Source organism: Phyllobates terribilis, unplaced genomic scaffold, assembly GCF_046119375.1.
Source record: "Phyllobates terribilis strain yellow unplaced genomic scaffold, ASM4611937v1 Scaffold_464__1_contigs__length_1435170, whole genome shotgun sequence".
Taxonomy (NCBI): Eukaryota; Metazoa; Chordata; class Amphibia; order Anura; family Dendrobatidae; genus Phyllobates; species Phyllobates terribilis.
Genome location: NW_027363224.1, coordinates 1332320 through 1350565, shown reverse-complemented (window position 1 = coordinate 1350565; position 18246 = coordinate 1332320). Strand labels below are relative to the sequence as shown.

Here is an 18246-nt window from a genome sequence, read left to right as displayed (position 1 = left end):
CTCCAGCGCCGGTGGCAGGCAGGAGACCTGAATCCCCTCTGTGCCCGCCGCCGACATGGAAGACAGCCCGCACTCATTTATTAGTGCAGAGGAGCCCTGCGCCCGCAGTAAGTGAGGCGCAGGGTCCACCGCCGCACTAGCTTCAGCTTCCTGCTCCGCCCCGCAGCATTCTGAACTGGGGGGCGTGACCTGTGGGGTCACGTGGGGCGGACACGCGCCCTGTACATGCGCATCGAGCGCTTCCTGCCCTCCAGCTCCGCCTCCCCCAACATGCCTCTCCAGCCTAGTGGAGTCACGCGCCCGCTTCCCTGCTCCGGCGCGCGACCGCAGAGAGGAACCCCCCAACCCCACGCCGGCGCGCGCCCGCCGCCCTGCTGTCGCTGCGCGCCTTTCCCCACTGGCGTGCGGCCACCGGACCGCCACGGCTGCCCGCTTCCCCGAGTCAGCGAGCGCCCGCAGCACTACCGCAGCCGCCTACCGCCCCGGGTTGAGTGGCCCGATGAACACTGTAAAGTTGTGCGGATGCGGCGATCGGGTGAGGAAGGGGATCGGGACCAAGCCGCGGAAGTAATGCAGCCCCCCGTTCCAGATGACCCGACCGCCGTGGAGGGGACCGTTGTACCGTGGGCAATTGGAGTGGGTGAGTAGGCCCAAGTGGTGAGGGGACTGGGACTGGGGAATATGATGTTCCCATAAGGGGTTGAGGGCCAGGGGCAGGGTGATCTGGGGATTTAGAGCTGGGGCCAGGGGGATGAGCGCTGAGCCCCGACATGAGAGCCTGTAACCAGCGCTCGCCCCCCTGTGCAAACCCAGCCTGGAGGGCCTCAGCAATCTGACCTGATCCTGAAATCTCGTTCTACTCCGGAACCAGCAAAGAAAGGAGGTAACGTGGGATGTCCCGGTGTTTATGTATCCATGGGACGGCTTGTAGCAGCCGTCCTTTTCACTTCATTGGATCCTTCCGGGGACTTCAGGATCACTGGTCAGTAAGGGGCAGCGAAGGGGGGGGTCACCAATCGCCATGGCCCGGGGAGGGGCCACCACAGTCAATGACTCCCTCCTTATTTAGTATGGAGTCTACCATTATGTCATCAAGATGGGTTTGTTGTGATCTACCTGCCAGATGAATAAAAATGGGAGCATTAGTCAACCCAAATGCCATCACAAGGTTTTCATAGTGCTCCTCAGGAGTATTGAAGGCCGTCTTGAGATTATAAGCCCCCCTGAGGTCTAGTTTAATCAAATTGTAGGAGCCAAATGGTTTTCTAAAGAGGTCTGGGATGAGAGGTAGAGGATATGCATCCCAGACCATAATCTGATTAAACTCGCAAAAATCAAGGCAGGGGCGCAACCCCTAGTCCTTTTTTTTTTTTTTTGACAAAGAAAAACCCCACTGCAATGGGAGATGAAGAACGTCTTATAAGGCCCTTTGGTAGACTTTCAGTGATCTAGTTTTTCATGGCCTGCCTCTCTGAACCAGAGATATTATATAACCTGCTTTTTTGGCAGCTTGGCCCCAGGAATAATATTACTGACGCAATCATAAGGATGATGGGGAGGAAGTTCTTGACACCCCTGTTCAGAAAACACATTCCTGAAATCAGACCCACCATGGCTATCCGAGTGACCAAGCAGTGTTCTTGGCAATACTCGCTCCATTTTACCACCTCCCGAGTCTGCCAGTCTACGGCTAAGTGCCCACGATGCAGAAATGCTCCGGATTTTTTCTGCATCTCCCTGGCAGAAAAAATGCATGCGGATTTTACATGCGGATTGTACATGCGTTTTTCCTGCCAGGGACAAGCGTAAGTGAAGCGTTTTTTCACATGCATTTCCGCATGCGGGTTGTCAAGCGCTTTCCAAGCGATTTTAGCATCACTTGGAAAGTGCTTGACAACTTGGTCACACTATATAAATACGTGCAACCGGCATGGATTTATATAGTGTGACCAAGTTAATAGTTGAAGAAAAAAGATTAAAAATGGTAAAAAAAACATTTTACTTACCTTCTGATGGCCCCTGGTCTCTTGTACGGCTCACGGTGGTGTGAAAGGACCTTTCATGACGTCATTTAGTCATGTGACAGGTCAGGCGACCGCCGACGAGCCGTACAAGAGACTGGACGCAGCGGAGAAAAGACCGGGGGCCATCAGAAGGTAAGTATAATGTCTTTTTTTCTTTTCTTTTTTTTTTTTTACTACAGGTACCATGGTACCCGGGTCTGGAGGAGAGTCTCTTCTTCTCCAGACCCGGGTACCATCCGCACGTTGAATCGCTTAATATCCGCATGTGCACATGTAGTCATGCGGATATTAAGCCATTCAATGGAGGTAAAACGTCGCGATTACGCAAAATAATTGGTAGTGCTGTGGATTTTTCCGCACTGATAATGCGCAGCGGAAATTTCCGCAGCATGTGCACAGCACATGCGGATTATCATTTGGGAACATTGCAGACCTTCTACCAAGCGTTTAAGCGTTTCTGCAATGGAATTGCCGCTGCGGAAACGCTTAAAAGACGCATAGTGGGCACACAACCTACCACAGGATTGTGCAGCGTAAACCAAGGTAGTCCAAGGACCACAGGAGAGGGCAAGCCCTCTAGCACATAACAGTCAATAAATTTTGAGTGCAAGGCCCCTACCTGCAGATGTAGCACACGAGCGATAAGAGTAAAATACCCCTAGCTCAAGGGTGCAGAGTCAATGGCGATTATGGGTGTTGAGCCAGAAAATTTATGAGGTTTGAGGTCCTAATCGGACCTAGCGTCGATCAAAATAAACCCCGCCCCACTGTCCAGAAAGGCAGAAATTACCACCATACTTTTGCCAAGATGGATCTTGGACGGTAAAAAAAAAAATTGTGACCTACCCACAGAGGAAATAAGTACACCCCCGAAAAGCCAATTCACCCCGCAACTCAGGCGCCTTAGTTTTCCGGTGGGTGTTTAGGAATTTAGGAAAGACACACACACACACACACACTCCCCCTTTCCGCCAAACTACAGTTGGACCAACAGAACAAGTCGCCACACCCAACAGCATGGGTTCCTCAGTTAACTCAACCCTCGGTGCCCTTGACCCCAGGCCCCCTGCAAATTGGAGTGTCTCCTTATGTCTCTGGCAAAGACAGCGGTTAACACACAAACGCCTCTTCAAAACAACCAACACCTCCGACTCCAGAACTAGGCAGCATAAATCTAACACTGGCAATCCAAGATTGCCAGAGGCAAATATATAGGAGAGGGGAGAGGCCAACACTGAACAGCTGAGACCATCAATGCTGGAAAGCTCTAGCAGCTCTCAACTGAACAGATTAACCTTTGCACTGCTAGCAGAAACCTTCATGGTTTAATATGATAGTGAAGTGCTTCTAATCAGTGCAGGAGCTCAGACGCCGCAGTCTTCTGGCCCCTCTAGTTACGGTAAACCCGTGGTACCTGGATTCCAGCGATGTGTCACTTACTGAGCTGCTTGATGCAGTGTTGATAAAATCCCTTTATTAGCTGCAGATGTTCTGCCTATGCACAGGGTACACAGAAAGTTGTCAATCAGTGGTGCGGGTGGGGCTATATATAGAGCTCATGAATGTGGAGGACTACATGGCAGCAGGTTTACTAGTCCTTGAGTGATAAAACTAAAACAAGCAGCCAGTTATTGACACATGGCTGGAATCAGAGTCTCTGTCTTTATATAATCAGAATCTAATAAGAGTATAGATGCAAGTGTACAATAAATCTGGAAGAATAAAGAAGCAATCAGTATATCATAAATTATATCTACCCTACAGGTAGCATATGCATTATAATTACATACAACGTCACTAAGGAAAAGTACTTCATTTGCGTCGACCACCAATAATACACCTTGGCAAGCAGAAAGGGACCTTGAAACTTCGTAGCTAAAATCAACATGACTCTACAAAAGTACAAAAACGTTAAAAGGGAAAACATGTTGGACAAATATGGATTGATGGATACAAGGCGCATTCTTAAATAACCATGTATAAATGTGAGGGGAGTCATTTCGTATGTAGATGGACAAAGAATGCTGAGCGTTGGAAACATGTTGCTATGTTGCATAAATTTTTCACTTGAACCTTGTGGATTAATGGACTTTTAAAGATGAAATAATAAAGATGGATTTTATGGAGCTGGAGTTCCTTTTCTTTTTCCTGTGATTTACACACGTGTGGCCACACGATCTCCAGGCTTCAGCACGCCGAGAGCCGCTGTGGGTGAGCTGGTGTTTTTTTTCTATAGCATTCTTAAATAGGCTGTGCCAAGATCGCAACTTTTTGGCTATTCTGTGGGGGGATTGACAAGCGGGACCTCCAATGATCAGAAGAACAGATGTCTCACATCCCCTTTTTTAATGGAGTGGTGCCATTGTCTACGGGACTGATGGAGATAGCTGAGCTCTGAATTCAGCCATCTCCGGCAGCCCATTACACTTTGAGTGGAGCAGCAGTGCACGCGCTCATCGGCCAATCCATTGGCGTAATATGGCTCCTGCACCTGATTTCCTGTGATTGGGGTCCCAGAGATGGGTCCCCCAGCTATTAGCAAGCAATCTGTTCTGTAGAAAAGTGATAAGTTGTAATCTGAGAGCAAACTCTTTCAATTTTAAAATATTGGAAAGCTCTTATGGGCGTCTATAAAAAAAAACAAAACAGTGTGAGATCTACAGGGTCGGCCATTTATATGGATACACCTAAATTAAATGGGAATGGTTGGTGATATCAACCTGAAACAACGGATACTGGAAGCCTGTGCTAGCATTTCTTCTGCGGTGTTGCTATCAGTGTGTCAAGAGTGGGAGAAGAGGGTTGCATTGACAATCCAACACAATGGGCAGCACTTTGAACACATTTTATAAGTGGTTATAAACTTGTACAAAACTCATGAAAGAATAAAGTTACGTTAAAACAAAGCACACCATTGTTTTCCTTATGAAATTCTCAATAAGTTTGATGTGTCACATGACCCTCTTCCCATTGAAAAAATAAAGTTGGATCCAAAATGGCCGCCATGGTCACCACCCATCTGGAAAAGTTTTCCCCCTCCCATATACCAATGTGCCACAAACAGGAAGATGATCTCACCAACCATTCCCATTTCATTTAGGTGTATCCATATAAATGGCCCTCCCTGTAAAATAATAAATTATTATTATTATTATTGCAGCTGCTGCATTTTGTATAACTCATTCAGTATCTGAACATCTGCAACAAGAGCACAGAGAAACAAATCAAGAAGAAACGTCACACTCACCGGAGTGTGGATCAGGCTCAGGAGATACTTCTTTCCCTCGTAAGTGTAAAACAGAGACGCAGCTATTAAGTAAAATAGGTTACTTGTTTTTTTTTCTTTAAATCTGTAACATCAGAAGCTCACTGAAAGCTCGTGGTGGGAACTTAGCCTCAGTGTCAATGATAGCTCACAGTTTTTTGGGACGTCAGGCACCAAGCAAGGAAAATCAGAAAGTAAGCTATAACTCAAGATAAAGAGGCTGGTGCTGGGCAGGGAAGCAACCTTGGAAGGCTGAGGCTCGGTAAGTGCTCCGTTACACCCAGAGCACTCAGAAATGCAGCAACAGATAAAAGATATAGAGGTGTCTATGGATTTAGCTTTCCAAATCCTGCATGGTCATGAAAGGGAATTGGAGGGAGGGGTATATCTGATGGATTCACTTAAATTATTAAATGGCAATTGCAGTTCACATAGTTGCATACTAGCTAATCATTAGCGCTACAAAAATTTGCACTTCAAGCACCAGTAAAAAAGATTCCTTAGAGGTATCTGGTCACTATTAGTGATGATCGAGTGTGTTCTATCAACCCCTCTGGCGAGCACGCTCGGGTGCTCGCTGAGTATTTTGGCATGCTCGGCATTTCTTTTAATGTCGCCGTGCCTGCAAGTGTCACGGCTGTTAGACAGCGTGCTCGCCGAAGGGGTTCATAGAACACGCTCGATCATCACCAGTCACTATACATGAGTATACCATAAAAAACAACATATTATATAGTGAATAACACAGACACTATTCAATACAGCAGGGTTGAGGTGTATTTTGTGGTACAAAATTACAGTATTTTTGAATGACACCATTCACTTTACTGTGCAAGATATAGAAAAAAGGGTAATGAACTCCAAATAAAGTGAAATGGTGCAGAAGAGAAAAAAACAAAAACATTTCACTGCTTTTAAAAAATTCTAAACTTTGCAAACAAATTGTTTGGCTCATGTTTCAATTTTCTAAGACCGTTTTTAATACTTACCATTTTGGGGTACAACTTTTTGATTGCTCCATCAAATGAATAGTCATAAGTTACTTACCGGTAACGGGATTTTTCAGAGACCATGACAGCACCACGAGAGAGGGGATCCGCCCACCAAGGAGAGGAAACCTACAGGCTTAAAAGGGCGCCGCCTCTCTCCCGCCTCAGTTTGGATTACAGAGCACTGAGAGGACCGCCAGGTTAATGAACACAGCAAACAACCACAAAGTTGCCATACCACACGACACCTATTGAGTGTGAGATTATAATTTATAAAAGGGGAGTGCTCCCACAAAGGTGAAAGGAGGGAATGTAAGGGTGCTGTCATGGTCTCCGAAAAATCCCAGTACCGGTAAGTAACTTAAGATTTTATCGGTCGACCATGACAGCACCACGAGAGAATTACAGGGATGAAGTAATCTATTGAAGGACCACAGCCTGGAACACTCTTCTCCCAAAGGTGAGGTCAGCCGATACTATATAGGTTAGATATGGGTGTGTCTATGGAATGTAGAGGGACAGGACCAGGTAGCAGCCTTACATATGTCTTCTAATCAAGACACCTGTCTTCTCAGCCCAGGAGGTCACCACAGCCCGGGTGGACTGAGCCTTCAACCCTCCTGGCACTTCCTTGCCGCTAGATGTATATGCTAGAGAAATGGCCTCCCTATTCCATCTAGCTATGGTGGACTTTGTGACATTAGACCGTTTTCTAGCCCCTTGGTAGGATATAAATAAAGAGTTATCTTTAATAGCTTTTGGTAACTGAATGGTACCTAACCACACATCTCCTCACGTCTAACGTATGTAACTCCGCCTCTTTCTGGTTACTAGGATTTGGACAAAAGGAGGGTAGGAGGACTTCCTGAAGTCTGTGGAAACGAGTGGCTACCTTAGGGAGAGAGAGAGTGATTTTTAGACTAGATCCTGCCTATCATCCAGAATTTGAGTAAACGGCGAGGTCATAGACAGGGCCTGGTTGTCACTAATGGTCCTGGCTGAGGTTAAAGCTATTAACAAAGCGGTCTTAAGGGAGAGGGAGTTAAGGGTTGCTGACTATTAGCTCAAACGGCGAGCTAGTCAAGGCCTTTAGAACCAAATTTAAATCCCAGGGAACCAAGCTGATTTTAATAATAGGTTTAGATCTAAAAGCTGCCTTAATGAACCGAGAAACCCAGTAGTTACCCGCTAGATCACAGCTATATAGGGAACCCAAGGCAGAAACCTGAACTTTAAGGGTGCTGGTGGATAACCCTAGTTCAAGACCTTTTTGTAAAAACGCCAAGATTTTTCCTATTGGCGCCTTCCCCTCCCCCATCAACCCCAGGTTTTCAGCTGTGCATCAGGATGGTTACTAGACCTTGGGAAAAACGTTTCCGATTTAGCAGTGTCTTTTCAAGTTCCACACCATCAAGTGGAGGCCAGTTGCTTGAGGAAATACGCAATCTCTGGAAGAACCCAAGGATCGGAGATGGACATGCTCCTCAGGCATGAGAACCAGGGCCTCCTGGGCCAAAAGGCTGCGATCAGCAGAACCCTGGCCTTGTCCTCCCTGATCTTTCTTATGACTATGAGAAGAAGAGCCAACCAGGGGGAGGCATACGCCAGGCTGAAATCCCAACGTATCAGGAGAGCATCCACAGCTAGGGGATTTAGGGAACACAAGATCTTTGTCTTCCGATTTAGTTTTGTGGCAAACAGATCTACCTGACCGGAGGGCCCCCCACCCCCCCATCTTCGGCTATTTGGGTAAAAATTCCTTGATTTAGTTCCCATTCCCCTTGCATCAGAGGATAGCAGCTTAGGAAATCTGTTCTGGTGTTTTCTTTTTCCCTTATATGGAGGGCCATCAGGGAAAGGAGGTGACTTTCTGTAATCTGGAAGAGATGATCTGTCACTCATCAGCAATCTTGACCATGTGTCCCCCTGGTGGTTCACATATGCTATCGCAACTAGATTATCCAAGAGGATCTTTACATTCTGGCCCTGAAGGAAAGGTAAGAAATTATTCACTGCCTTGTCTACCGCCAGAAGTTCTTTTGCATTGGAGGAGAGACCCTTTTCGATATCTGACCAGGTCCCCTGGGCTCCCCACCCTCTGGGACTCGCATCTGTGGTAATTGTGCTAGTGACCCCAAGTACCCAGGGAACCCCTCGAGATTGGTGGCAGGATGAGCCTAACCTCTATAAAGATTTTACTGACCGGGGTGATAAGGACTAGAGATGAGCGGTGTTCGACTAGAACTGTTCGCCAATCTCAAATTCGAGCTGTTTTGGGCGGTGTTCGAGTCGTTCAAAGAACGCGAACGATTTGCAAAAAATTCGGCTGTTCGAGGTTATGTTCGATAACTGTTCGTGCACCAAAAGCGTGTCCTGCATGTCTGGTGCTATTTAGAGCACCAATCATGCAGGGATTGTCTGCCACTCACTGTAATGCCACAGCCATGGTGGTTGTGGCATTACAGTGGTTGCCCAAATTGATGGGAACAGTGCTCACAGTGAAACATGAAAAGCCGGCAATTCAGCAGCGGCATACACCGGTACCCGACAATTTAGAACCGAAAGAATAAAGCATCACACATAGATTAGATAGAAACATGTCAGTCACATATATAAGAAGTACAGTGACAGTGTTGGTTACTGTACTTGTCATTTAGTGTTAAAGGATTTATTAAAAAAAATATTGGTGTTTTCATGCACCGTCTCTTTAAAAAAAGCCGGCCGGCAATTCAGCAGCGGTACCCGACAATTTATAACAAAAAGAATAGAGCATCACACATAGATTAGATAGATAGAAACATGTCAGTCACATATATATGAAGAACAGTGACAGTGTTGATTACTGTACTTGTCATTTAGTGTCAAAATAAAGGATTTATTAAAAAATAAATTGGCGTGGAGTTCCCCATAATTTTAGTCACTAGCGGTGGTTAAGCAGACGGCTGGGGCAGATGTTTGAAGCCTGGGAAGGGGGTAATACCCATGGAGCTTCCCAGGCTACTAATATCAGCCCCCAGCTGAATACCTAGCCTTTACTAGCTATTAAAATGGGGGACCCCCTAAAAAATGACGTGGGGTCCCCCCTATTTTAATAGCTAGCAAAGGCTAGGCAGACAGCTGGGGGCTGATATTAATAGCCCAGGAAGGGTGCCATGAATATTGGCCCCCTCCCAGGCTAGAGACAACAGCCGTCAGCCGCCCCAGAAATGGCGCATCCATAGGATGCGCCAATCCTGGCACTTAGCCTCGCTCTTCCCACTGCCCTGTAGCGGTAGCAGTGGGGTAATAGGGTTGGGGTTGATGTCAGCTTATAATGCCAGCTGACATCAAGCCCAGGTTAGTAATGGAGAGGCGTCTATAAGACACCCCCATTACTAACCCCATAGTCAAAGTTACAAAAAGACACAAACACCCAGAATAAAGTCCTTTAATTGAAATAAACACACAATTCTTTATTGTTCTAAATGAAACCATACTTACCATCATGCCCATTCCAGCTGAAGCCAACGATCTCCTGCAATGAAAGTAAAATAATAAAGCAACATCATCCTTACCTTTCCATGGTTCCCACGACAGCTTCAGCTCTGCTACATTCACATGATAGGCTGGACCGCAGCAGAACGCTGCCATCCAGTTTGCCATGCGGCAGACACTAAGAAGCGCAGGCATGCTTGCGCTCCTCAGTGTCTGGCTGTGACGGCATCCAGATGAGCCCAGTTCATGTCCAATGAACTCAGCTCACCTCATGCACGTCACTGACAGCGTGGGAAAATTCTCCTGCGCATGCGGTGAGTGCAGGAGTATTTTCCCACGCTGTCAGTGACGTGCATGAGGTGAGCTCATGTCCAAAGAACTCAGCTCACCTCATGCACGTCACTGACAGCGTGGGAAAATTCTCAGCGCTCAGCGCTTGAGCAGGAGAATTCTCCCACGCTGGGATGGCATTGAGGTGACAGGCTGGATCACAGGTGAGTGCTGTCATCCAGCATGCCATCCTTCATAGACACCGCAGAGCGCAGGCATGCTTGCGCTCTGCAGTGTCTCTGAAGTACAGTAACCAACACTATCACTGTACTTATATATGTGACTGACATGTTTCTATCTATCTAATCTATGTGTGATGCTCTATTCTTTCTGTTATAAATTGTCGGGTACCGCTGTTGAATTGTCGGCCGGCTTTTTTAAAGAGACGGTGCATGAAAACACTAATATTTTTTTTTAATAAATCCTTTAACACTAAATGACAAGTACAGTAACCAACACTGTCACTGTACTTCTTATATATGTGACTGACATGTTTCTATCTATCTAATCTATGTGTGATGCTCTATTCCTTCTTGTCTAAATTGTTGGGTACCGGTGTATGCCGCTGCTGAATAGCCGGCCGGCTTTTTTTTTTTAAAAGAGAGTGTCTTCTGAGCAGTTTGTCAGCTTTTGGACACCTTTGAAGGTGTTTTCTATGTGTTTCTATGTGTTTTTGTTTGCCTGCCATTGGTTTTAACGGTGTTCGACGAACAGTTCCACGAACATCCCGGTGTTCGACGAACCGAACCCAAACACTACGGGGTTGGCTCAACACTAATAAGGACATCTTCCCTTCCAAGCGCCCCTTAAGAGAAACTACATTATGTAGCAGATCCCACTGTAAAACCCTGGAATGGTATTGTGCTCACAGAACCCACGATATCAGGGTACCCAACAGGTACATTGCACCTCCAAGGGACATGACCGAATTTGCTATGGCTTTCTTCACCAGGCCCCTCATTTATCGTATTTTAGCTTCCGGGAGGTAGCATTCTTGAGATTCGCAATCCCCAAAAACTGCTGAACTGTCGAGTAATCTGGATCATGTGCTCGCGATTCCGGACGAAATCCGTGACACAGTGACGGCAGGGTGAGATATTGCGTGATCTCCACGGTGCCGTCTCTGAGGAATCCCTGACGCTGCGCATTAAAAAGAATATTGCACAGTGACAAGATCCTGCTGAGCCACTGAGAGTTAGAATTGACAACCGACACATGCGCAGAGTAGCAGGGACTAGCCCAGCCCCTGAAACAGGCATCACTGATGACGCTTCATTCAGGGTGGGGAAAGAGGCAGCAGCAGGGACCGCAGCCTCTGCTCCCTGATCACGTCCGTCTTCATATCCCAGGATGCACTGGGGATTTTCAAACTAAATGTTATCAAACAGGAAGTTGGTAAAAAAAAACAAAATATATACACACATACAAACACACCCCAGTTAGATAAATTTAGATTAACTTCTAATTAAAGTATATTAGAAAAGCAATTACCATATTTTTCGGACTATAAGACGCACCGGACCATAAGACGCACCTAGGTTTTAGAGGAGGAAAATAAAAAAAAAATTAAGCAAAAAATTGTTCATGATGCACTTTTAAGGGGGAGGGGGGTCTTCTGCTGACACTGGTAAAGGAGTAATACCCAATTCTGACAAAATCCCCCATTCCGGTACGCACGGCACCCCTCATCCCCCATCCCGGTAAGTACGGCACCCCTCATCCCCCATCCCGGTACGCACGGCACCCCTCATCCCCCATCCCCGTACGCACGGCACCCCTCATCCCCCATCCCCGGTACGCATGGCACCCCTCATCCCCCATCCCCGATACGCACGGCACCCCTCATCCCCCATCCACGGTACGCACGGCACCCCTCATCCCCCATCCCCGGTACGCACGGCACCCCTCATCCCCCATCCCGGTACGCACGGCACCCCTCATCCCCCATCCTAGTATGCATGGCACTCCTCATCCCCGTCCCGGTATGCATGGCACCCCCCCCTCATCCCCGTCCCGGTATGCATGGCACCCCTCATCCCCGTCCCGGTATGCATGGCACCCCTCATCCCAGTCCTGGTATGCATGGCACCCCTAATCTCCATCCTGGAATGCATGGCACCCCTAATCCCTATCCTAGTATGCATGGCACCCCTAATCCCTATCCTAGTATGCATGGCACCCCTAATCCCTATCCTAGTATGCATGGCACCCCTAATCCCCATCCTAGTATGCATGGCACCCCTAATCCCTATCCTAGTATGCATGGCCCCCCCTAATCCCTATCCTGTTATGTATGGCCCCCTTATCTTTATCCTGTTATGTAAGGCCCCCCTCAGCCTTACCCTGGTATGTATGGTCCCCTCATCCTTACCCTGGTATGTATGGCCCCCTCATCCTTACCCTGGTATGCATGGTCCCCCTAATCCCCATCAGGCTGCACATAAAAAAAAATAAACACTCATACTCGCCTTTCTTCTCTCTCCTCCAGCGCTGCATCCTGTCTGCCCGCACTGATCTCTCCATGTGAGCCGCGCATGACGTCACTGCCATGCGCGGCTCACATGGAGAGATCAGCTGCTGGAAGTCACTGCTTCCCATGCCGGGTCTGTGTGCGCGGGGAGCAGTGACTTCACTCTCCTTCATAGCCGGCACACAGCTTAGCCGCGCTGCGGCTCCTGCTGCTGCCGGGCTATAGCGTGTGCCCGCTTATTAAAGGGCATGAATATTCACCCCCTCCCCACGCCCATGGGCGTGGAGAGAGGTTGAATATTCATGCCCTTAAACAGCGGGCACAGGCGATTCCGGCAGCAGCAGGAGTCGCAGCGCAGTGAATATTCATTTTATTTAGCAGCGGGGACAGTGTAGGCTGCAGCGGGCGGCCGCTGCCTCCTGTGCCCCGCTACCCACACACACACACACATATATACAGTACAGACCAAAAGTTTGGACACACCTTCTCAGTTAAAGATTTTTCTGTATTTTCATGACTATGAAAATTGTACATTCACACTGGAGGCATCAAAACTATGAATTAACACATGTGGAATTATATACTTAACAAAAAAGTGTGAAACAACTGAAAATATGTCTTATATTCTAGGTTCTTCAAAGTAGCCACCATTTGCTTTGTTGACTTCTTTGCACACTCTTGGCATTCTCTTGATGAGCTTCAAGAGGTAGTCACCGGAAATGGTCTTCCAACAATCTTGAAGGAGTTCCCAGAGATGCTTAGCACTTGTTGGCCCTTTTGCCTTCACTCTGCGGTCCAGCTCACCCCAAACCATCTCGATTGGGTTCAGGTCTGGTGTCTGTGGAGGCCAGATCATCTGGCGTAGCACCCCATCACTCTCCTACTTGGTCAAATAGCCCTTACACAGCCAGGAGGTGTGTTTGGGGTCATTGTCCTGTTGAAAAATAAATGATGGTCCAACTAAACGCAAACCGGATGAAATAACATGCTGCTGCAAGATGCTGTGGTAGTCATGCTGGTTCAGTATGCCTTCAACTTTGAATAAATCCCCAACAGTGTTACCAGCAAAGCAACCGCACACCATCACACCTCCTCCTCCATGCTTCACGGTGGGAACCAGGCATGTAGAGTCCATCCGTTCACCTTTTCTGCGTCGCACAAAGACACGGTGGTTGGAACCAAAGATCTCAAATTTGGACTCCAAAGACCAAAGCACAGATTTCCACTGGTCTAATGTCCATTCCTTGTGTTCTTTAGCCCAAACAAGTCTCTTCTGCTTGTTGCCTGTCCTTAGCAGTGGTTTCCTAGCAGCTATTTTACCATGAAGGCCTGCTGCACAAAGTCTCCTCTTAACAGTTGTTGAAGAGATGTGTCTGCTGCTAGAACTCTGTGTGGCATTGACCTTACAAGAGCAGGCTGGTGCTTCAAATCATTGTCTTCTGACTACCTTCAAGGAAACATGTGCAGTCATCATTGCTTTGCAGGCAAGGCCATTGCTGCTTGTAAGATTGCCCCTAGATCAACCATTTATGGGATCATTAAGAATTTAGTCTGCGGTGCATCATATACGTGTTGTGACGGATCAGCTCTTGGGTAGGTGCAGGTTCACACAGGAATGCAGTCCGCAGGTTCCAAAACAAACTGGTGGTTTATTAAATGTCCATAAACCAACCAGGAAAACAAAACATAACAGCTCTTTCAGCTGCTCGTAAAACTCGGCCTTTTAATCCGGGCCCACTAACTCCCTACACTATGTGTGCTGGAGCCTGCTTCTCCATGTCCTACATCACCAAAGCTTGGCACTTCGGGGACACATACCTCCCGTCCACGACCTGTCCGGCAGCAACCTTACATACCCCCCCCTCTGTCCAAAGCAGGGGGGGCTTGGTACCTTCTGCCACCATACAACAGATACACAAAAGGTATAACGCAGTGTTTCCCAAACCCCATCCTCACAGACCCCACAGGTCATATTTTCAGGATCTCCTTAGTATTACACAGGTGATTGAAGTATCATCAAGGCATCAGGAATTTTCTCACCTGTGCAATACTAAGGAGATTCTGAAAACATGACCTATGGGGTCCCCCGCTTCCCCAATCCCACTAACAGGAGCTCTATGGAACGCTCTCTCCGTCTGCAACAAACTTTCCTACATCCATGACCTTTTCATTATTAACAAACTTTCCTTCCTTGGCATCAATGGTACCTGACTCACCCCCTCTGACATGGCCTCTCCAGCTGCACTTTCATATGTTGGATTCCACCTTTCCCACACCCCTCGCCTCATCGGCAAGCATGGCAAAGGAGTTTGTTTTCTCCTGTCAGATAACTGTACTCTGCTGCCCGACTAATCCACCTGTCCCCCCCGCTATTCCCTGGCCTCTCCCCTCTGTCAATCCCTTCACTGGCTCCCCATTATCTAGAGACTCCAGTTGAAAACCCTAACCATGACATACCAAGCCATCCACAACCTGTCTCCTCCATATAACTGTGACTTAGTGTCCCGGTACTTACCTGCACGCAACCTCCAATCCTCACAAGATCTCCTTCTCTACTCCCCTCTTATCTCCTCTTCCCACAATCGCACGCAAGATTTCTCCCATGCATCCCCCTACTCTAGAACTCTCTACCCCAATATATCAGACTGTTGCCAACCGTGGAAACCTTCAAAAGGAAGCTGAAGATCCACCTCTTCTGCCAAGCCTACAATCTGCAGTAACCACCGCTCCATCATACCACTGCACGACCAGCTCTACCCTCACCTACTGTATCCTCACCCATTCATTGTAGACTGTAAGCCCTCGCGGGCAAGGTCCTCGCTCCTCCTGTACCAGTCGGTGATTCGTTTTTGTTCAAGATTATTGTACTTGTTTTTTGCTATGTATATCCCTTTTCACATGTAACGCTCCATGTAATAAAAGGCACTATAACAAATAATAACTTCATAAGGGGAGGTTAATTTGTTGTGAAGACTTCAGGACTCCGAAGAAAGTCCAGCAAGTCCCTGTATCACTTCCTACATAGGATTCAGCTATGGAATTGGTTCAACATCAGTGCAGAGCTCGTGTGCTTCAGTTGCACCTGAATGCAGATCTGTGTGCTTATGTGGCACCTAGACAAAGGGCCATGTGCTTCGGTGGAATCCGGACGTGGGGCAGAGTGCTTCGGTGCCACCCAGACACGAGACCTGGTGCTTCAGGGTCACTCGTACATGGAGCCGTGTGCTTCGATGGTACACAGACGCCGATCTTAGTGCTTCAGTAGCACCGAGAAGCGGGGCCATGTGCTTCAGTGGTACACGGATGCGGGTCTCTGTGCTTCGGTGGCAACCAGACACGGGTCTGTGTGCTTCGGTGGCACTCGCATGTGGGGCCATGTGCTTCGGTTGCACCCGTACAGGTAGGCCGTATGCGTCGGTGGCACCCTGATGCGGGTGTGTATGCTTCGGTGGCACCCAGACACGGGTCTGTGTGCTTCGGTGACACCCATACAGGCAGGCCATGTGCTTCAATGGCACCCATACGCAGGCCGTGTGCTTCGGTGACACCCAGGTGCCGGGATATGTGCTTCAATGGCACCTGTAAGCGGGACCGTGTGTTTCGGTGGCAGCCGAACGCGGTATCTTGTGCTTCAATGGCACATGTACGCCGGGCCGTGCGCCTTGGTGGCAACCGGATGCCGGGCCGTGTTCTTCGGTGGCACCCGTACACAGGATTGTGAGCTTCGGTGGCACCCGAACGTGGGGCCGTGTGCTTTGGTGGCACCCGGATGCCGAGCCCTGTGCTTCAGTGGGACTCAAACTCGAGGACCTTGTGCTTCTGTGACACGTGGACGCTGTTCTTTGTGCTTCGGTGGCCCGCGGACGTCGGACTTTGTGCTTCGATAGCACATGGACTTTGGGCAGTGTGCTTCGTTTGTACCCGGATGTCAGGCCTTGTGCTTTGGTGGGAAAAAAAAACAGAGGCAGACCAATTGCCAATGAGCGTGACCTGGAGGGTAAACTCTCCAGTAATTCATTTTCAGATAACATGCTGTATGTTAGTGGTTGTATTATTATCTACAGTTTGGTTGTAGTTTCATACTTTGATAGCTTGTCATATTCTTATATGCGTACATAGATGACCCATAGCATGGCATTATATTCTCTACCAGTGGATTTAACTGTGCTGCAAACATTTAGCCATGTGCTTCGGTGTCAGGCAGATGTCGGTCAATGTGCTTCGGTGGCACGTGGATGTTGGTCCGTGTACTTTGGTGGCACATGGACACGGGGCCGTGCGTTTCAGTGACATTTGATTACGTGGCCGTATACTTCAGTGGCATACAGATGCTGGGTCATATGCTTCGGTGACAAGCGGAAACCAGGCTATGTACTTTGTTGGCTCGTGGAAGTTGAGCCGTGTGCTCTGGTGGCACGCAGATGCCAGGCCGTGTGTTTTGGTGGCAAAGAGACGCCGGGCCGCATGTTTCAGAAGCATGTGGACATCAGACCATGTGCTTATGTGGCATCTGTTCGGGCCATGTGCTTCAGTGGCACACAGAAGTCGGGTCATTGCACAGTACACAGCAGGGGCACGTTATAAGATTATCTTAGCACAGGGACATTTTATTTAAACACATCCAATTGTGGAAATTATTATTATTCCAAGATGTATTGATTAAAATGAACTTTTGTTCATTGGAAAACCCCTTTAAGTACCAGATGTGGAGCTGTAAGCAGAGTGATGGATAACTAGGACACAGCAAAGAGCTGCATGCAGGATCATGGCACCAGGGACACAGCCGGGATCAGGTTCATGACCACAAGCTATAACTAGATATAGGCCTTGGACATAACCAGTATATAGCAGGAGCAGATCATGGATTCAGAACTAGGAGATGTAAGGAACAGAGGCCAGGACAAATTTAGGTTGGGAAGCATGGACAGCATCCAGGATTAGGTGAGTAGTCACAGCACAGGCCACGTACAGAGAGTAATTGGCGTGGGCAGGAATTTGTTGCATCCTCAGTGAAATCACATGTGAACGCATACTCGCACAGTGTCTGTTGTTGCAGAGATCAAAGCAGCGACAAGGTGCAACAAGATGTGGACACTAGACGATAAGAGGTGGCCGGGGCATGGAGGTCTCACGCAGCAAACAGTGGCCAAACAAGAGCAAGTCACAGCAAGGACACAATCCAAGCAGCACCGCAGTAGCCAAGTAAGTCTTATTCTAATTCACTGGATGGGGCTGTATTGTCAGATGAAGATGCATGCAGTAAGGAAGGAAATATGTTTAACATGTTAATAAAGTGTTTGAAAGCTGAGAAGTGTTATAAGAAAGAGGTGATCACTACATGGCTGAAAGCTCAGAACAGTGAGATACTAGTCACAGCGCAGGGTGTGTTCATTGTCATCCACTTATACATTTGTAGTAAGAGCATCAGGGAAGGAGAGTACGTGGATGTTTTTTGTTTTTTTTTAACCTAAGTCTTGGCAGCGAAGACAGACTTAGATAGGTAGTGAGGAAGCAGAGGAGAAATTATTAATGGAATTCACGAAAAAAATATTTTCCATTTTCAAGACTGTCCTATATAGGAATACAAGTGGACTCGCTAAAAGGGCAGTGTAGGCTGCCGGCTGTCAAGTTGATTACTGGAAGATGGAAAGGTGAATGCGGTGTGATGTGATGGTCAGAAATTTTTAGCCATTG

General features: G+C 47.8%; 1 long non-coding RNA gene across 1 annotated transcript; it reads left to right on the top strand.

The window, feature by feature from the left end:
* The first annotated feature begins 251 nt into the window (after nucleotides 1–251).
* Nucleotides 252–17748, top strand: LOC141229235 (uncharacterized). Its single transcript, XR_012295965.1, has 3 exons — nucleotides 252–640; nucleotides 5185–5310; nucleotides 17609–17748. It is a non-coding gene; the product is annotated as an uncharacterized lncRNA (long non-coding RNA).
* The last annotated feature ends 498 nt before the right edge of the window (nucleotides 17749–18246 follow it).